Genomic DNA, 22595 nt, shown 5'->3' on the forward strand with positions numbered 1-22595 from the left:
CTAACATTGGATTGATATTGAATGAAAAATAATAAATAAATAAATTTCAAGATAAAATCACCCTCAAACCAACAAAAATTTATTTTATTAATTCCGCAGTACGATAATCTAAACGTAACAGCACCCCAACTCTACGAAGGATATCAATTCACAAGCAAACGAATGATTCGGCCACCCAAGCTTCCCATGTGACTTAATATCCTGAGCCTTCACGAGAGAAGGGGCCAGTATAAGCGAAACAAAAAGCGGAGGGTCAAGAGAAGATCAGGCACGAGCCGAACGAAGAAGGGTACCGAGGGGAAGTTTCGCGGCAATGGCAATTTCCTTTCGTTTTGTATCCAAGGGCGAGGCTTACTACCATGCATATTCCTAAACGTAGGCTCCCCCACCCTTCTCGAAGGGATGGTGATGCACGAGTGAATCATCATCCCCGGGGTCGGCCTCCCTTAACAAGATACGTACTTCGTTTCGAAAAGGGTGCACACGATGATAAACAGTGCGAGGTCCGGCACATTCGGGAACAATAAAGGAACGCGCGAAAACCGCCCTCGTTTCAGGGGTAGCTCTATAACTCGCGATGGTTACAAGGGGATTTTCGTGACTCGGGTGTTGACGAACTGCGTCGTAACGCTGAATCTTAGCGAAACAAACGGGATTCACCCGTACCGCTTAATTGTGTCTTGTATCGCTTACACGAGAAGCAAGCATGCACCTCCGCCACCGGACTCTCGCAACGATTAAATTGCTTACACGATAGCGCCACGAAATCACGCGGTAACAAGACTACATGGAGAATCAGTTGGCGTTTATCTTCAAGCAGAAATACACTCGCCGTTAATATTCTCATGACCGCCTACCTATTCCTTATGTTATTTCGTATTTTTCGTTTGTCAGGGTTATTGGTGTTAGGAGTGAGAAATTTCTAAATGTGTTTTCTGTTCATTCGATTTGGTTCATGGTAAGTTCACGCGAATTAATTCTGAGGTAATTCTGTAGCTAGTTTTAGAATATGTAGTACGTACATATCATTTTTTGTTAGAGAAGAAGTTTTGGAGTTAACACGCACAATGGAGGACAAAGGTTCGCCGATGGTTAACTTGCGATTTCTGGTTTTAAAACGGTGTGCTAAAATAAATGTTTGCACTCAACAAAATAGGGAAAGAGCTTTCGCCAATTCTGGAATTTTCCTTTGAAGGTGCAAATTAAATGTTAATTTTTCTGCAAACTTTTGTACTGCGATGTATCTTGCTATTAACGTGCCGTTGTTCTTTGTGAACTTGGTTCGTGTAAGTATATATAGTGTGATTCCAAACGAGATATTAGATTACGAGTATTCTATATAATAAGGCAGGTTGAAAGAAACATAGGAAAAATTACTTTGTACCTTGTATAATATGTTATATATAAAACGACCCAAACTTAACAGTTTCCAAACAATCTGCCCAAACATAACGACGCAAACATAAGCTTAACCTAAGCACAACAGCCTAGTCGCTCGTGCATGCCTTAACAGCGGCACGATGGGGTTTCCATCACCCTGACGTTGTCACCAAGGGGTTAAAATATCATCTAATTTAAGCACGTGTAAACGCCATCGAGCCGAATAATCTGGGGAAAACGGTCCGAAAATTTTGTAGGCTTACTAATTTCATCGTGTTTGCGCGCTAGCTCGCCGAAGTGTTCGCTGAAATCGCTATCCAGGCACGTTCTACTAATTACAGTCGCATCAGGCCCCAGGGAAATCCAGGCGGACAAGAACGAAGAGAGCGATTGGGACGCGTGTATAATCGTGTGATATAATCAAAGTGCGTGTGTACCATCGGGTGCAGCTTTGTCGTGATCTGTGTCGCGATTGGGATAGGGTTGAACGCAAAAATGACGGTATATACTCGTATTTGAAGTTTACAAAAAAAAACACGGTGAGCTGGTATGTAGCAAAAGGTCGAGCGATGAGATTCCAAGCGAATAAAATTGAAAGATGAGCGATAATAAAGGCGATTGGCGAGTCGAAAATAAAAATCATGGGAGGAAAACATAAATAATTTTTTTTCGGTTTCCTGATAAACTTGAAAATTCTGATATCACATTGTTGAAAACGAAAACAATTTGTTTGGTCAAAGATAGGTTCTTTAAAAATAAGACGAGAAATATTTTAACAGCTTCGATAGTTTGAAAAAATTGTAAAATACATGTGTAACTTCAAAATCAAATAAAAGCGATGAGTCCTAGCTAGCCAATTTTATCTGAGAAGCGGTATAATCGTATCGATAGGCGGAAGTGAAACGGGATTCCTCAGTAGGATCTGTCTGTAACTTGTGTCTTAAATTGAATTTCAAGAGAGCACAAGTGGTAGACGGTGGAGTAATACAGCTCTCGTACAATTAAGACGTTTCCGAAACAATCTCGACGAACGGGACGGCGCCAACGACAACGGGTCATGAGAACGTGGTTGTTTCGTTAAAAGCAGCATTACCACCCGGGTGGAAAGTTTATACGGAACGTGAAGAACATACGGAAGGCCGGAACCGGCCAGCACTTTGTCAGCTGCTCGCTCTAGAGCAACAAAAGCAACATAGTCTACTCTCGGCGCAACAACGATAGCGCAGGAGAGTCCAGGCCAACTTCCTCGTCTCCTTCGCAACATAAGTTGTACTCCAGCAACGTGAATATAAATGAGACTAACGAGCTCTCTGTGATGTCGGTAATGACGCTAGATTGCAGTCGGAACAAGCGAACGGTCAACTCGCCGGATTCCACGTTGTCGTTGTCACGACTTACCGGCCTCCATGAGCCTCTACGGAGCAACACTATTATATCGTATCGATGAATGTGTATATTAGCGGAACCTTGGCAATGAGATACGCTTCCTTTATAGATTACGGCCAGAAAAGAACTTGCTCGATACTGTAGTACCGTTTTACTAAGTTAACAGTGAAACTTCGTTTATTGGAACGAAACTCTATGTAATCAGTAGTCGAGTAAGCCTTCAACTTGATTTATTTTCGGCAAAACTGGCTCGAATTTTTAACACGAATTTTTAAGATTCTAAACACGGTATGTTTTCATTAACAATAGGTAATTGATTAAAGCTTTGATTTTTTTATTTCTCACAAAATTGGACACGTAGAATTAAAGAAACGACAATGGAATTCGCTTATCTAGATACGAACCAATATACGAAGGAAAAGTCGCAAGTAATGGAGAGAATCAACGAACTTTTGTTGTATGATTTGTCTATTAGACAAATGAAATTCGTTTGGAGTTTGTTTAATTCCTTTCTCTTTCGTCCTTTTAGTTTTGTTGATACTTATTTAAATCCTCAATAGCGAGAAACATTGATATATATACTGTTTTAAAAGAGGCAATTCCCTTTTAGATCTGGCTTTAACAAAAAACGACTCGATGGCTATCTGCTTCTGCTTCGATTGAAAATTGAATTAACAGTTAGAAACATGTATATGAATATCAAGTTTTGAATAGCATCGGGCATTCCGTTCGTGGACTATGATTTCGAAAGTGTGTGACACTGACATATGATCGGTAACAGGAATTACTGTGATTTCGGCTACCCAAACTCTATTTGGGACAAGTCACATTGATATTATCATCGTCAGGTATCTCATCGTAGAAATTGTGTAATATTTCAAGTAAGAGAGATACTCACGATTCCAGATACACTCCCATAAGTGAGCAATTTGCATTTAAATATTGTCCTTACAATCGACAATGACTGTCTTTTATTTTACTTTTCATTAATCATCGAATTTTAATACCTCTAACAAGTCAGATTGTACCTAAGTTAAATAATAATCTAAAAATCATTCTTCAAACGCATCTAGACGTTCGTGATCCTAGGTGAAATTTTCTCTTTAGACTCTGAACTTTATATTATCGATACAAGAAGCGATATCGTCGATATCATTTTATGTGAAACAATGAAATTGGCTTTGGAGCCGGCGGAAGGACAGGGGACAAGCGCATAATCGAAGGATAGGAATGTCCGTGAATCATTAATCATAATCGGACAGCAACACGAACATGAATAATTGGCGCTGCGAGCCGATCGTGAATAGTCCTTTCCCCTCGAACCAATTACCAATGCCGGCGGAGCGTCTTCGTCAGCGGAAGAGATCGACGGATCCGTGTAAAGATTATCAAAGAAATTGTTTCAGAAGTAGAAGCGGTAATGGGACAAGCAAAGCGTGGAGTGGGCAGCATCTTAGGTCGATATTGATGAACTTTCGAGTGGAGACGTCGCGATGCCCGATAAGAAAACCTGAAGATCAAACAGGCAACGTCGCGATGGAAAACGAGAGAGACGTTGGAAGAAAGAACGAAAAGCACGATAGCAAACGAAGGAGAGAAAGCGTTGAAACAGAGACTCATTATCTTTGATAAATCTAAGGGGAAAAAAGGAATACAAAAAATAGTCAATACCTGGCTGGTGAAAAATGACAACGAGCATCGAAGAATACACAGAATGCTATTTCAGGGAATGGTTATTGACAATGTAATATCAAGATACTGCTTCGAGGAACGTGTGCAATAAAACGCAACTGTATGGCTATGCACGTTCGTACGTCGATCGTATGATTGCGTCTGTAATGGTGTGAAGTTGTAAAATGCTTGTTTAAACATATGTTAACGCTTGAGAGGTGTATACGGAATAATAAAAGTAAAGTTGTACGTGTATGTGTGCAAGTTGTGGTTTACTAGTGTGACGAATTAGAAAAAACGATCCAGCTATCTAAACCGTATGACCTCCACAGTACGTATCTGGATATAAATGCATTTTTTCCATGAACATTTGAAACCTGCTCCGCATACTGCACAGAGTAATGACTAATACTCTATTACAGGCTACGAACGATACGCAATGAATTTAAAATAATCGAAACGATGACTAGTAGTTTCCAGCCACTGCTATATTCACGATCCTAGTGCTTGCTTTATAATCTGTTTCCTCTTGTAGATTGAATCTGAGTCAACGTCTATTAATTCAATACGGTTGTTCAATTTTCTGTATCGAATCTAACTATGCTATGAATATGAGATAAGAATCGCTCTCTAAACTCAAAGATAATAAAAGAGATTTGCACGGACGTGTGTTCTGTTTCACCTTGTTATCGAGTTACAGAGAACCTTTCAGATAAATTTACGTAGCACTTATATAGTTCTTTATTTCTAAAACAAATATGAAAAATTATTCCATTCGTATATCACTCGAGAATTAATAAAATTCAATAAATTTCCGTAACACAAAAACAAGTCGTACCTATAGAACATCTATTTATACAAACTTATTTCCTTACTTTTTCATCTTCTACAAAAAACTTTCTCTAAAATAAATCACCAATATCATACAGCGATTCATCTAGAACCTATCAGAGGTAAAACCATCTCCGCTTAACCTTTCCAAAAACTGCATCAATTTCCGTAATCACTATAATTTCATTAATACACAATCATACACAATTCCACGCTTATTTTTATTACATCCTGCATAACACACCAAAAAAGTTAAAACTCCAAAATTACCGAACGATTTGCCTAAAATTCGTCTAAGATAAAATCGGTTCCATTATTAGTCCGAAAAAAGCGCCGTTAAATTTCACGATTATGCAATTAAATTGTAACGAAGTTTCATCACGCACGAAACCGAGATTTGACGTAGAATTCACGGTGTCTCTCGGTCGGCTTCGTGCGTGTAAGCTGGCGTAAAGAGCACGCGAAGTGGTATCGCGCGAGTCGAGCTTCCATACACGGGACGCCGTATCGCGTGTATTATAGAAATAACGCGAAACTTCTTCGCGGAACACGTAACTCGACTAGTAGGGAACAATGCCGGCGAGTCTGACGGTACTAGGCCGGCGTATCCGGCGAGTACCTCGCGTGTAAGTACGAAGAACGCACACGCGTGTGCGTGCCAGAGAAGCAAGGTAGCTCAGCTCTTTCGTTCCCTCGTATCGTTACTCTCGTATCCTTTGCTTTTATACCGGCGCTTTATGACCGACGATAAAATTCGCAAGCCGACTCAACAAACAAAAGCGGGCATGACGAGGTGAGCGTCTCAAAGAAACCAATAAAGTAAGATTTCCCCTGTGGTCGTCCATTGTCGATTTCTTAGGATCGTCGTGTCAGGAATCATCGTCCGAAAGCGCGCGTGAAGATTCTTCTATTGCGAAGATTAGGAATTATTGGATTGTGTTGATGAATCGAAATCGAATCTGTATTGATAAGTAGAAACCAATCTGATCACTATTAAAATTTTTTTATAAAAAGTGCGTACAGTAAACTCCACCTATATGAACTTATCGGAAGACAATTAGTTTGTGATATATAATAGGGGACCACAAATTCTATTTACGATTTTTTGTCCATTTAATTCGACACTGTACGTATAAGCTCGTACAAATAAATGAAATTCATATAAACGGAGAGTACTATCTAAAATTTTACCAGGAGAAATCGTTTAGAAATGAAAATACAATATTCTTCATAAAAATGCTACTCTATTTTGTTATTCGATATAGAATTTGTTCGAGCGTGTAAAAACTTGGACGATAAAAGTATAACATAGCAATGCATCCATAAATGCGAAAAGAGATCATAAAAAGCACCATAAATTCCCTACAAAGGACGCTTATTCCATCTTTCCCTCAATTACATCCTCCGACCCATGTACCGATACCGTCCACAACAAAAAAACAATCACATATCTCCTACATGCTACTACAAGTTTATATAAACCCAACGATTCTCCGAAGAATCCATTGTATTCGCCAACACGCTCATGGCATCACCCACTGCTTTCGACCTGCGATAATAGAGACAAAATGGGGGAAGATCCCTAAGCCCAACAGCTTAGCCCGACCAACGACGAATTGAGTCGTCCAACCTACCGACAAATTCTTTCCCCTTCGCTCCAGCAATCATCACCCAACTACGTGTACATACATATAACGAAACATACTATCCAGATACCTCGCGTACTAAGTATGTACATCATCGTTTCGTGATTTACTCGCAAAACGCTGGTCGTAAAACGAATCGTAAACGATCGTAAGCTGCTTCGGTCCGGTAGGTAGCTACATAGAGAAGCATGTACGCGTCTCGAAAGCGTGACAAAAAACGGTGGCAACGAAAAAAGCTGACCGGTCTGTCGAGCGGCGCTCGTTTAACCAAGAAACACAGAAGACGGTTTCGAGATGCGGATCGTTTACGTAAGGCGTTCCACTGGTATAAAAACGGGCGAAGGTAGCGGCGAAGATTAGCGACATTCGTATCATGGCGCATACCTACTCCAGCGGCATGTACCGAATTAGAGGAGGAGCTTATTACCGTGGCTGTAGCTGTGCACTCTATAATCCGGCCGGACTTTCCACGACTGTAGATAACTGTATAACAAAGCGCCAGAGCCAGCTACGCGTCTCTCTCGTTCTCTCTCTCTCTCTCTCTCTCTCTCTTTCTCTCTATAACGAGACATGGTTATTGTTTCTAATTTAAAACAACGATTTCCTGTCGTGCCGAGTAGAAACTAGACGCCACCGTGTTAAGTCGTTCGTGTACGCTAGGTGAACGGGTGACTGGCTCGGTTCATTCATTCGTTTCCTTGTTCGTTGCGAGGAACGAGGTTACGTGGGTTATATAGGGTCAGCTATGCGTGCAGAATACGCGTAGGCTTCCTCGGAGTGGCGGTCAACGACTCTGTCGTCGATTCCCTCGACTTTGGCAACATGGCTTTGCGTGGCAGACGTCTGCGACACGACGAATCAGACACAAGAGAATGAATCGTAAAGCACTTGCTTCACAGCTTCTTTTATATGGGTAACGGCCGTCTCAGTTGGTGTTATATATCGCGCCTTGATGGTCGGGATAGTGATCTAAGCGATTTGTGTCGGTTTAAACGCAAAGCCGAGGGAACTGTAGGAACAACTAAGGAAGACGTTTATACGACGTAGGATATTTGGTGTGAACTGGGAAAAGGAAATGTGGTATCAAGGTATCTGAATCATATGCTTACACAATGTTACGGTGTAGATAGTTTGTTCATTTAGGATAATTTAGTAAGATTTTAATGCATTAATGTTTGAAACTGATTCTTTCTTTTAGACGACAGAAAATGTCAATGATTTTACAAATACAAGTAATTTAAAAGGTAAAGAAGATTTTAGGTTCCTTCAGCCAAGCAAATTCTCCTTAAAAATTTCAAGGAATATTTTATCTTATGTACAAAACCTCAAGCGAGAAACATTCTAACAGATATACGTTGCCAGTCAAACGCAAGAAGTGGTATGGAAAGAACAGAACCTGACAGACGTCACTTTTTCCAACACTTAATTAAATATGCAATTACGTGTTTCAACTTAAACGCGCTGTTTCCACGTCGATAACATACCTAGCCTAAGCAATCCCTGCTAAATTGACTACAAAAATTAGGAAACGCTGAAAGAATACGGACTTCATATACCGCTCGAATGACAATAAAAGGTATTTGAGTAACCGAAAATTCAACTATTTATGGAACTGTGGGTTTTAACTATTCCTCGTGGCAACGATCATCGGCTGAGTGAAAGAAACGGCATCTCTGTTCATTACGAGGAGAGCGATCTCACGAGCGCCTCGTAATAAGGCGTACTCGGCGCGAAACTGGTCGAGCTATTATCTTTTTTTTTACGACACGATTACCGGCGTCTTCGCGTCTGCGACTGAATTGGTCCATCCAGCGAACTGTATTCGCACTTCTTGCTTTACCTTCATCGCAGACCAATTTTCAACGATCTGATTTTGTTGCGAACGATAAGAGAAACAAAACGTGAAACGAATGAGAAGCAAAAAGGAGCGAGACGAAGATAGAAAATTGAAAGAAAGAAGAACGAAAGGAATATAGAGAAGCAGGAAGCGATAGATAATAGAAGATGGGAAGCGGAGACAGAGACGGGTCTACGTAATTTCCAGGTTATTAATCAGCTCAGGAGTTCTAGCGCATTCCCATTTGCGATCGTTTCGTCGCACATCCCGTGGACTTAGCTTAATAATCGCAATACCGCGCTAAGCCCAGATTACTTTAAGTGCTTCAACATTTATCTGAAACGTACTTTTACGAAATATTCATGCCGGGAGTGGCTCGACTCCGAGAATAACAGCGGAATTAGTTGATAATTGTTGCATAGGTAAGAAAATTGCAGAGCTGGGTTATATATAATACTTTATTAACTACACGTCTTACAAGGTACGATATATCTCGTGCTGACTCGTGCGGCTACCGGCACGGAAATACCGAGAAAAACAAAGAAAACTGGCGGTTCTCGGATACCAGCAACTGTCTCGAATAACAGTAATGTTCGTATATGTATAATTTCGAAACAATAACGCTCTTTAACAATAATGGAAAACGATCTACCGGCTCTGCAACCAATTGTAAGAAACAAGATTAGATCCAGGGGGAAGTAGACGAGACAAACGTTTACTGAATCAAGTATTTATGGAAGGATTGAGGATTATAGTTTTCGTGACTCAATGACTTTTCCCTCTTTATATTAAATAGATCGAAGCGCATGTAAAACAGGTCGTAATAAGTCAAAGAACATAATCAAATAAACAACGTGAGAATGGATGAAACCACGGTTAATTTGTTTAACATGTATCTCAATTAACTAACGTATTACGAATGACAAATTAATTAACACAATTCATGTTTAATTATATGTCATTAATTTTGTATACATTATAGCGAATGACGTTCAATTAGTACATGTTATTGGATGATACGTTCTTCAGGGCATTATTGCGAATTACGTATATCGAAATTAATTAAACTTGACGAAATACCCTGTCACATTTCAATCGAAGAAAAACCTTCCGACGCTGTTTGTTCAACGTCAAACTATTTCTATGCTATATTAGAAATTAATAGCTATGAATTTAAAAGTCGATGAAGAATATATCTTCTTCGTTAACATTCCACACACAACGGCGACAGCAAGGACAAGAAGAGTTAGAAACAATACTTATACAGTGCATCTTATACAGAAGAATCTATCTTCCACGTTACAATATCTTTTAGGAGCTCCAAGTATAGCTCGGTAGCATATAATGCATAAGAGCTCGTGAAATGCACGTTTCATGCAAAATATTCCATCTCGTACCTTCAATTTGTACGACTTTCTTACGAAAAAGGCAGCAAAACGATTTCATATTTCAGTCACGTCTATACGAATTTTACGTTCCGATTTTCGATCAATTTTTTTTTTGAAAAAGAAAAATGCGTACACCTAGCAAACGCATTGTCCGTGGCTGTATCTCCTATTGAATACTTTGTATACCTGTTGCAAAACTGAGCACAACGCTACGTCACCTATTCAACCGAAACGGTCTTCCATTCTTCGCGGTAAAGGAGTTTAAATAAAAAGGAAAAGCAATGACGGTTCGAATCGAATCACGTCTACCTTTGAGATCTCTTCGAAATTTCTCGTAATGATTATCGAAGTCACATTTTTTCGAAAAAATATAAATGAGATTATACATTCATAAATGTGTTCGAATATTTTCGTGAGCTACTGTATGTTAAGGCAGATATTTAAAAAAAAAAAAATAAGAGACAAAGAAACGGCGGGTATACGAGATTGCTGAGACCAGAAAAATTCTTGCTAATGTGACGTAGTTTATAAATGTTAACGAGAATGTAAGGTGGCAGTTTTCTCCCAGCGAAACCATGCACGTAATCGTTATATCGCACACCATGAATTTCCACATTTTCCGCGATGCTATTAAAGCCGGTAAATACGCCAAGTAATATTTCATTTCCGGCAGTTTCCTCGATTACGGTCAAACGTATAACACTCAAGTATTTATTATTTCTTCCCGTATAAAGAGGACACCATGTATTACGTTCGAACATTACTCGCGAATTTTTTAACTCATCGTTATATCCTAAGAATGTCATATTCTTCGCATTCTAATTCTCTGAATAGCAATACCACTTCGATGGTAATAACTATACTGTCTCGTGGATAGATCGAATTAATTCTAGTAAAATTACTGGTATTCGCTGAAAAAATGTATTCACTGAATGTTACCATGTTATATTTAACCTACTAAAGTTTACCGATTAAATCTTGCAAACATTAGGACGATAACAAATAAATATGCATATACTATCATCTGGCATTCGTTTTTATTGTACGTGCAATCTACTATAAATATAATCTCGCATAAATTCACAAAATTATTTCAACACTCTTATATTTCGTTTCTTTAAAAATATTAAGAATCGTAACCCACGTGTCTTCATATACTATCAAACAACTAAATTTGTAAGATGTAAAAATGAACCAGCAACGAAAGTAAAATCCGTGTTTGACCAAGTTACGCGAAAATAAGACGCGAAGGAATGGAAGTTCGTTAGAATATTAAACGGAAGGTTGCGCGACCGACGCCGTTGAACCATAAAAGCGTGTAATATATCGATCTCGACGGTGTTCTTAATCGAGCCGAAAACTTCGTTACAGGATATTCAATGAACGTCGAACAATCCATGGAACTCGAGGCTAGGTTAGACCACGTTGCTCGTGCGTCAGACATTTTTCTATGCTTCGAGCATGCATTTCAAAAATCCATCTTTTTTCCACCGATGCACGTGTCGCTGTTTGGTCCTCGCCTTTTTCATGCTCTGGTTACGATACGAGTGGAGGCGAGTTTACTTCAGATTGCACCGGCCTCTTACAAGCGTTTAAAAGCACGATTCGAGATCGTTCGAGAACGTAGTACGAACTATAACAACATCTGATTTGAAATTATTTATCGTAGCGACTTCATATACGAAAATACAATTGAACTGCAGCTCCGTTTGAGAAAGAACATATCAACTTCAAAGGACGCATAAAAGGAAGCAATTTTACATATGAAAATACAATTGAGCTGTAGCTCCATTTGAAAAAGAACATATAATATCAATTTCAAAGGACGTATAAAAGAAAGAATCAATAGAGAACTGGAACAAAGCAAAAATAAGGTGACGATAACAGCGACAATCAATAGCCCTGTCCGCGTCGTGAAAGAATATATATTACTTCAATAAAAATCAGGATCTCGATCGATTAAGACACGAAAAGAATGAAATAGCCAGTACGAATTCGAGCAGAGCATTTACCACTCGTGCTTTTTTCCTTCGTAAAATTAGCCTTTGTCACTTTCGGATCAGCACTCTCGAGAGGCTGAATCTAAGACCGTGCCAGCTGTTCCCGTGCATTAGAGCCGACCCATCGTTGCCGTCTTTATACACCAGCCGAGCTTCTACTCAACCATTTATTTATTGTCTTGGTCGAGTTTACGATACCTTCTCTTCGCCTTCCTATTGGCATCGGTATTTTTTACGAATCCTAACTAACGCTTTCACCTATTTTCTAATTCTCTGAAATTCGATCTATAGGTACAATTTTCCTCCTCTCTTCTCTTTCATTTGACGAAGTTAATTTTTATCTAGACAAGCAGCTCCGAGAAATGTCACAATAAAACAGTGGAATCGTAAAATACCTGTCCTACCACTTTTTCATTTCTATAGATTCGACTGTTAAACCGACCAGGTCAATTGGACATCGATTCCGTCGTCACGAATGGACTGTATTAATCAGCGGTTATCTCCGATGCTTGGTTGTGTCCATTTGAGCAACGTTTCTAGGACGGATAATGGATAATCGTCGGCCACCTGTCCCTGTCGTAATCCCACGAGGTGTAATTAACGAAGCCTCGTTAACATGCGGACTAAGACAAGAGGTCAAAGCACCCGTGGAAACTACGTACGTAGCTTTTAACAACGTACCGTGGATCCCTACTAATAGACGAAATAACCGACGGTACGATTTCGAAGTATATACCACTATCCTCGATTCCTATATGATTTCTCTACGGTGAATCTTATCGTTGGACAAATTTAGGTGGTGCCTGTTTGCACGCAAACATATCAGTCAGTTAACAAAGAACAATATCGGATAAAGACAACTGAGGACGAATACATGACAATTCCATTTCTGTTGGTGATTCTGATTTTGAATGGGAGTAGTTTAACATGATACAGTCGAAAGCTTGTTAGGTTCAAAGATGTTATGACAACTGATATTTTTGAAACTTTCAAAAGGACAAAGAAAATATATATACTTCACTTCAAAATAATAATATTATTTTAACATATATAATATTGAATTAATAGCAATATTTAAGTAAAAGTATAAGTTATTTGATAATAAATAGAATAGGTTGACAGTATATTGCATTTTAAAATTATGTTTCTATTTTTATATACAGTCTGTGTAAGTATTCTCCCGTGTTGAATTTTATGATATTCTCTAGTGGTTCGTAAAGTGGCATGCACGCGTTATCACGTCTATTCAGTTTTAAAAAACAGCGATACATAAATTCCTGATCAGATACATAAATTGCTATTCTAGCTCAATGTTACTGTTAAAATATACAAACTTGCCGAGCTTATCAGGAATTGGTTACAAACAGAGAATTATGTTCTTTATTGAAACATATTGCTCGAAAGTAATTGGACAATTGTGTAATAAAGCAATTGAAACATCAAATGATCTACCGTATTACGTATAAATTAGAGAATTGAACATGTTGATTTTTTTATTCTTGACATTTAATGCGTTCTTTTAAATTATTCAAAAATATGATTTAGTTGTTTCGGCCAACGAAATGATAATTACTTGATTGAAGTCACAAACAACATGTGTATAACAATCAAAATGTTATTATACACGAAAAATATCTGATAATAAGTTTGAGATACAGGGAAAATCAAATCAAAGAATATTACTCAGGTCCAACGTTTAAATTATTGCGTTTCCATAATTAAAACAAACTATTTTCCTACCCCACCCTAACCATAAAGCAAAAAACTAAACAGATAATTTTTAATAAAACCACTTTCGGAAACCTTTTTTCCGATTCCATGCCAATTTTTTGAAAAACGAACTGCTAGGTATATTTTTTATAACATTTGAAACCACTGGACCATTTTGCGCTTATTACATATACAAAAATGATAAAAGATCCTAAAAATAAAATTTTGCAATATCTCTCCATCTACGTGTGACTTTAGAATATATTTATCCATTTGAAGTTTAAACAAAATTATTTTCTCTGAACGTCGAAACACGAATACAATTTATCCAAATACATACATATTCAATGGTACGATCTATGTAGCTACGATAATATGCTCGAATGGCGATTTTTAAACGTGCGTACAATTCGCGTTTAAAGGATAATGAAATATAGACATTCTTTTACAGCTACGATCTATCCGCTTTAAAACGTCGTGGTTCCGTCGTTCCGGGCGAAAGAAAAGTTTGCTCATCGCCTGACGAATTCGAATGTTTCTTGCCTGCACGACGCGTTACACGGTAAAAAAAATGTTTTTTTCGAGAACTGGTTTTTGAAACTAAGAAACTCGTTCCGACATAATAGAGTGGCCCCGAAGGATTTCAATGTCCATGGAAAGGTACACATTCGTTAAGCCTTAACACGGATCGGTCTCGTCGTCCGTTAATTTAATGCGAATAAATATCGCATCTATCACTTTCTTTCCTCCGCGACTCCTCTCTTTCTTTTTGACGCTCACGAATGAAAAAATAACATTCTTGATGATAAAACAGCACAAGCATCGTAAAATAACACTCTAACCCTCGGAAGATCCTGTGCATATTCGTTTAAAATTCTTTCGACTGCGTCAATGTTATATTTTTATCTACGCCCTTGCATTTTTTATTCGAATATCAGAAAAAGCATTATTAAAAATTTCATGTAACTTTACTTTCTTTTACGTTCTCTTTCTTTTTATGAATACTTTTACGAGCAGCACAAAGCAACGAGCGAAGTAAACGAACGACCGAGTTTGTTGACACTGTATACGAGTCGAGCACATTCTCGATGCCCTTAGTAAAAACATGGCAATGCTAAGGTTCGTCAAGCCAAACAAATGGTTCAGGTGTTCCCCTAAATCTAAAATTCCCAGAATCGCCAGACACCATCTGTGGCGCAAAATGGAACAATGTTTGTTGTTACAAAATACGCCCCAGGTCAATTTTACGATTAAAAAGAATTCACCGCCAAACAAAACGTATACATATGTTTACATTTGATACTGGATCAGGATATCGGATAAATTCAATGAATCGGAGTTCTTCTAATTTAACGATTTGATATTCAGTCGAGGATACACATATGTCACAGTTTTTGATTGGTCACTCGAGTTTGCTGTTGATCATAACGAAAATCAGTTGTCTCGATTTCATTATCGAAAAATCTACCATCAATACTCTTGGCTTCTCTGTAGCAAATTTCGGAGTGCGCGAAATAAGAAATGCGAAAATTTCACGAAATCTTTGCACCGAAAGAAGTTTTACTAAAAAACGTTTTAAAATTGTTAATTTTCTTTCCCGCGCCATAAGACTATGGTATGGTGGATCGACGACGCCATTTTGTGGCATATACGCGATCGAATATTTGATCGATAAACTGAACGCCAAGAGCATTTCAAAATAAACATTCTACCAAAACAATTAGAGATCACCGACGATTAGAACTACGCACATCGAAATCATGTACCGATCACGTAATCCAGACACTTTACACAGAATATTTTTGCAAATGATCCCCCGACAAGTGGGTTGAGGTGATATGTATATCCTTGACTGTTTTTACGTTCGAACATTTCGAGACACTTGTATGAATGCGAGACGCACCTTTTTGAATGTCGAGCTTCGCTCTGGCTGCTCTCTCCCTCACGGTTCTCGTCACGTTCCGATGCTTCAGATTCAGGTAATCCAAATCGAGGTAGTTGGTGGCGAACAGACTCGAATAAAACGCACCGTCCGAGTCTCACAAACGCGTGTTTCAACGCGTCGTATTGTGCTCACTGAACTCACTCGAGTTGCGTACACGCGGTCAAAAAACGAAATTACCGCATGTAATTCGTTTGTTTTCACTATTACACCGAATTTTCACTGTACGTCGAGGTCGTGCACCCGATATCACACGCGATCAAAACAAAGAAAACTACGACACACCGGAGAAGGCCGTCTCCACGTGTAAGCCGGCGACCACTGGAAAAGAGCGTCCGTCACGTCGGAGCGGCAAGCCGAAACTAGCGCGCCGCGCGGCAGTCAACGAAGGCGAGCCTAGCAGGCCTTTCTCCCATCTCTCTCGAGCGCCAACTCTCCTTCTCTCTCTTCCTTTCTAGCACCCTCGTTTCTCTTTCCCACCGTCGCACCGTTTCTCTCTGTCTACTCGGTGTCCTCCTCCCCTCTACGGACCCAGAGTTCCCCTTCACGCGCAATCCCTTCCTCTTTGCACCGTGTTCCACAGCCGACGACGATCCCTTCTCCACGAACGATCTTTTACACAGACCAGCCAACCCGATCCCTTTTCCAGCCGAGTCCCTCTAGTCCGGCACGAATATCCACATCCACCGTGTGTACCGTGCTCTTTCGTTCTCCCCACTTGGGAGAACCTCGGCCACGTTATGCACCACTGCACACAGTGCACGCAACATCGGGAACGATACTCTCTCTGGTGTACGCGGATCTCACCAACGCCGATCGATCTGATATTCGGAGTTTTGATGAATGGATGGCCTCTGTGTGGATATGGAGAATATAAGTTGCTCCATATAACATGACGCTAGAGTGAGACAAACGGGTAGGTAGCACGAATTCGAGTTAGGGACATGTCAAAGTATGTTTTTCGATTGTTCAGTTTTGTTCCAGTGTCCGTGCGGGTAAAATAATTTGTTTCGAAATAATTTAGTCTTCCATGTGATTTTTTTCTATGAATTTGATACACTGTATCGTATAATTTTATTCGCCAAAAATTTTTATCTCCGAATTAAAATCAATTTCTATGATGTACGTTGGTATAAAATGTACTCTCATGAACTCTTCTATGACTGAAAGGGCAATGATTGCTCATAAAAAATGAAATACAAATATAAATTTCGTTTGGTTTATTCGATTGCGTGTCGTTTGAAAGAAGAAAACAAGTTTGAATATGAAGCTGTCATGAGATCGTTTCATCATCGGTGAAATTTAGTACGGTTTATATCATGTCGACATACCATTTTTTCCAAAGTGACAACATCGTACCGTCGCAATACGATATTTATAGAGGTATTATGAGTTATAATTTTTAAGAATCCCGTGGCTATCGATGTGGCGCCAGAAAGGAGTTCTTTGTATCGTACCGCTGCGTATCAGTGTACTTACGATTACAATATCTTGACGTTTCGAGAAATCATCGATGGCTAACGTTAACATCTGCGAGCGATATTAAACAGTTCCTTTGTCGATCGACCAGATGTTTGAATCGTTAACTGTCAAATTTACATGTTAGGAAAATGTTTTATCTCGTGCTGTGATTTACCGAGCAACTTTTACGTAAGTTCTGTCATTCAGTAAAGGAAAAATTGAAACAAGAAACATTTGCATAATACGACTTACACGTATCGACACATTTGATCAAATAATGTATGCTAAGCTAATGTAAATTGGAAGCGAGGTAATAATAAGAGTTTCTGTTTCGAGGCATTTTAAGTAAATTTTGTGTTCCTTAAATCATCTTCAGAAATTTTGCGACCTATATCTTGCATGACTAAGAAAGTTTTTCGACTGTCTCTTACCTTCGGGCATTTCAGAACTAGTAGAACCTCTAGGATCGGTCTTGTAGTCTTCGCTTGTTTTTTGGACAGCCAATTTGTAAGCGAAAGAATCTTCAGAATCAACCAAAGTCTGCCTCTCTCTTCTTCTCTTAATCATAACCATTATTTATAATCTCAATTTTCTTTTTATTACTGTCCTGTGTTTCTTTAGTTTTCTCTTATTTACTGCCTCGTTAGAACTGCCTTGCAACCAACTTATCGTATTAACAATGGTCACGCGATTCATCGACCAATATATTGTTCGCAATATAAAGTTCGAATAGCCCACAATTGTCGTTGATTTCGTTAATACTTTGAAATTGATAATGCAGAATATTGCTTTGATTAAAGCTTTAACACTATTTAAATTCTTTCACCAATAAAGATTTATGTTTTTATGTAAGATTTATGTAATTTATATGCAAAGCCAATTCTTAGAAAATTTTATAGCAAAGATGATATCTTTATGCGCCTCAGACGAACAGATTTGGAATTTCAATGCTATCCATTTCGAAGAAGGAATACGATATTTATAGTAGTTAAAATATTAGCTCACTCGCTGCTCGTTCCAACTGTTGCATTAACATTTTTGAAAAAGGTCATTTGAAAAACCGAGTACCGTTTATATTTTTCTGTACCATAATCCTCGATTGTTCGATTCCGTATCTCGTTAACGTGTGTGAAATTTGAGTTCGATAAATCATCATTATCCTGGCATGTGTATTTGATAAATAATTTTGAATGAAACACGAGCTACTATAAATGAGCGAATTAACTAACTATATCTTGTACAACAGGAAGATACATTCACGAACGTAATCTCGAGTTTCCAAATGTCTCATTTACGGTGTCCTTTATACTGGTTACCGCAACACCTATCGTGAACACTAGTTATAGACACCGCGAACGATGGTAAATTGCGTCCGGATCTGAACAAACACGTGACCACGATACTATTTACTCCAGTAGTTGGTAGTGACTAGAGTAACGGACCGGCCATGTACCAGGAACTTGCAGGAAGGGTGTACAGATCAAAGACCCCTATATATTTCTCTCGTTCCCTCCTGCTTCTGGTTCTCAAGTATCCTCGCTCATTGCTTTGAAATTGTGTTGGGATAGCGTTGCTTGCTCGGTCACAGCCAAGTTTTCCTGGACGAATTCCCGTAAGTGTTTCTTAAAGCGAGTTTCCGTTAATTTTGCCCCGGTGAAAGATGTGAAATCTTATGATGATCACAGTTCAAGGTTAACGATCTCATCGTTGACATACACAAAATGCTGTAAAGTTGTAAATTAGTGTGATAATTATAGAATTACAGGAAGCTGATACATAATAATATTCCCTTAGGTGGGAAACATTGTAGAATGCTTATTAGGACAACAGCGTGGGATCCTGCGTGGCTTTCCATACATCTTCTATCCCTCTAGCGGTCGACTCGTTATCCGACCAATTTGGCAAGCGAAAACCTTCTCGCTGTTTACGTGGAATGCCGGCTGGCGTTCCTGTAGCAGCAACACATCCGGAGTAGGGAAGCAGTGAGATGGCCTGGAAAAGGAGCGAGCCGCAGAAATAGGGATGGAATGGGACGGACAGCTGGCAGGAGGGTGAGAGAAGCGGCTGGATTTCTAGAGGTAAAGAGCGGTCAAGTCGGACGAGCCCAAGAGAGAGTCCAAGAATCGGTCGGCCATGGCACGACCAGCCGCGGTACATACTCAAGGTTATCAACCTCTAAGCTTCCATTAACTACTGCGCTGTCAATGTGTGCGACCCTTGTCCGCATATACACGTCCGAAGGGTCATACCCATTCCCTGGCATTCTACCCTCGGTGCCCGCAATTTTGCGGTCCTAAGCAAGCCGACTGATTGCATTGCAAGAATTTTTATCACGTTCGCCGAATGCGCGTCAGTTGAGTATACAGATACGTCCACGTTCAGCGAGCGCGTATTATTAATTCGACGAGGACCTATCTTAATGGACCCATTAAATTGTTTGGTTCGTTCATTGGAAACTGATCGCTCTGATCGATCATTCCAGCATCCATAGTCGGTATGATCATGACCATCGTTTTTACCTTTATTATACATGGTTATAACTTCAGAGAATGTTGAGGAACGCTCATTTTTCGTTGGACCTGTTGGATTTTTTTTTTTTTTTTTTTTTTTTTTAATGAACGGTTGGCTAAGATGGTGGTAAGATACATCGGTTCGACGCAGAGGGTGGCGCTAACAGGTTCATCTCTGGCGCACAATGAGTCATGCCCGATCGTAAAAACTAGTCCGGTCAAGCGGTGGGAACGAAATATACTAGGATGTAGGCTGGATCCAGATTCGTCTCCAAGTCGAGAACAAGTCTCTTTCTGTGTTTCTATTGCTTAAACAATATATATTATAAAAAGTTACATATATGTATAAAGTATATATATGTATATATATGTAAAAGTATACATATATGTATAACACTGCTATGAGCAGAAGAATATTCTTTTATATGAAATATCTGGCGGCTTAATAAGTGGTAGAAAAGTAGGTCGAAGGTTACGCATTTGCGTCGATGTACTTTAACATTTTCATGAAGAAAGGGTAAGGTAATTTATACAGCTTCTTCATAAATGATCTTGTTGAAAGCAAATCAGCTACAAAATCAACTACGAAAAGCAATACTAAATAGAGTTTTCTGGTTTGTGTGCAACAGTGCGGCTCGCTCGGTATGGCTCGATCTTCGATCGATTCCAGAAGATCTCGTCGGGATCGTGACCTTCGTTGGGTCATTATAGCCGTCATAAATCATTCGGCGAAATTACATCGCAAGCTTGCGTGATGAGAGAATTACTCGTCGGTGTATAAGAGAATATTCGCCATGAAAGCATACGAAACAGTCTCCTTGCCGGTTCCAGCTAAGATTGTACAAAGTCCCGAAAGATTACCCCATTAAGACTATCGATTCGATTTCTGTGTGAAGGTAAATACGTACATTTCGGGAAAGCTGTAGTGACTCCGCTCGTAGTCATCCAGGTCGAATTCGAACACGCGATGCACATTCTTACAACGACGAAACGAAAAAAAATCAAACCTCAACATTAAGCGCCGTCCGATGATTTTTCGGTACAAATGAAGTAATATTTTTATTGCTCTTAACTAACCTCTGCTACAGGTATGTTGTTGCGCTTGTATAGAAAATGATGAAGACTGATTAATTTATCGTTGATTAGATATTTGAATACCGTAACTGATTAAAATGGGCGGCAGTGTAATCAACGTTAACATTACACGCATTAAGATTTTCATCTTTACCATGGGATAAAAATAGCAGTAGGAAATAGTTATGCCGCATTTGACTAAGTTGCAGTCGATCTTTACATCTGTAATTCATAATTTATAAAAATTTTAATATATGTATATCCGTCAGAATATATATATTTTGAATATACATACACAGTAGTATACATAATTGAATATATATATTATATAATATAAAATTGTTCATTTGTAAGATTATCTACGACGATACACGATTACATTATTTATTTAATTTAAATGAAATGAGTATCTTAGAAGCCAGTGCCAAAATTCCAAGTTCACGATTTTAGATTCCTGACTAGCCTGAGATCTCAAATTTGGAGTTTTAAATGGAGGTCTGAAATCTGAAATCATGGGTTTGAGGCTCAAGGTTTTAGATCTAGATTTTAGTATTCTGACGTCTCGGTGTTGGAGCCTGTGATCTCAAAGTTACAACGTGAAGTTTCGGTCCAGGATTTGGAGGCGAGCCCCGTATTTCATTCTAGCCCCGTGTTAAAACCAAAATAATCCAAATGCAAAATAATAAAGAACAAAACTTGCAAACTGAGAATAATGAAAATCCTCGTTCCGAAGACCGTGTGATTTCCATGTTGTTTCTTATGGAGCTGAAGTATTGGGGTTTCAGTTACACGAACCTTGGAATTCGCGTTTCAACTCTTCCATTCCAGGATCATTGAGTTCGGCCTTGTAGTAGTCGTGTGGCGTCTCGTGGATTTTGAAGTGGCACTGACCCTTGGTTTCCCGCAGTTGCTCTTTCAGCGAAGAAGTAATGGATTTCGTGGTTTCACGGAATTACGATGATCCGGAGTGAACCTTACGGCTTAGTGATTTTCGGAGCTTGGAGTCCAACTCAACAACCATGATGTTTAAAATTCTACCGACGTATTTTGTTCCGAAGCTTGTGTTATCTTCTATGCTGTCCTCGATGTCGTGCATACACAAAACTTTCTAACGAGCAAGTCGATAGTATCGATTATTACTATCATCAGATGGAAATTTGGTAAGCTTTTGACTGCATTTTCATTTTATCGAAGCTTTTACTTCTACTTAGCTGCTAACTAATGTTACGAATTTGAAATGCATTTATACGAACAAGATATTTAAGCATCTTCTAAGAACAAGCTTTTTAGCTAACTTATAGACAGACGTAATGTATATATAATGTATATACGGCACTTTCTATATCACTTTCCTTAGTGTAACAAGTTTTTCATCCTCGCTAAAAGCAATATACGTTCTAGGCTATTTCGAGTATCCCGTTCAACGCATACTTGATTACATTATTACCCATTTTCCGGAGTCGATCGGCTCTCTCGTTTAACGATCGTAGGCGACCGAGCGCGCCCGCTCTTTTTCACCACGTATCCAATTTGCCAACCTTTTGATTTCGGATTGAATTAATTTTTATCAATCGTCGATTCGTTTGTAAACGCTCAATACGATTATAGTAATCGATTGTCGTATTCTGGAATTCGTATATACGACGATCACGTAACGTTTCAGTGACTGCTAACAAAACGAATTGAGTAGAATGTCGATTAAAACTGTAATTATTGTTGTCAACCACAGGATTTGATAGAAGCCGAGACGTCTTTCTGT

At 39.0% G+C, this 22595-nt stretch overlaps 2 protein-coding genes across 8 annotated transcripts in view; one reads left to right on the forward strand and one right to left on the reverse strand.

Moving 5' to 3' along the window:
- Nucleotides 1-16134, reverse strand: part of LOC126876673 (fat-like cadherin-related tumor suppressor homolog) — a 497189-nt gene extending 481055 nt beyond the window's left edge. For all 7 annotated transcript variants that reach the window (XM_050639586.1, XM_050639582.1, XM_050639581.1 and 4 more), the window contains exon 1: nucleotides 15753-16134. The gene's annotated coding sequence lies outside the window, so the exon portion shown is untranslated. The remainder of the gene's footprint in view (nucleotides 1-15752) is intronic.
- Nucleotides 1-22595, forward strand: part of LOC126876978 (xylosyl- and glucuronyltransferase LARGE1-like) — a 508433-nt gene that overhangs the window by 313650 nt on the left and 172188 nt on the right. The window lies entirely within an intron of this gene.

The sequence above is a fragment of the Bombus huntii genome, chromosome 2, assembly GCF_024542735.1.
Source record: "Bombus huntii isolate Logan2020A chromosome 2, iyBomHunt1.1, whole genome shotgun sequence".
Lineage (NCBI taxonomy): Eukaryota > Metazoa > Arthropoda > Insecta > Hymenoptera > Apidae > Bombus > Bombus huntii.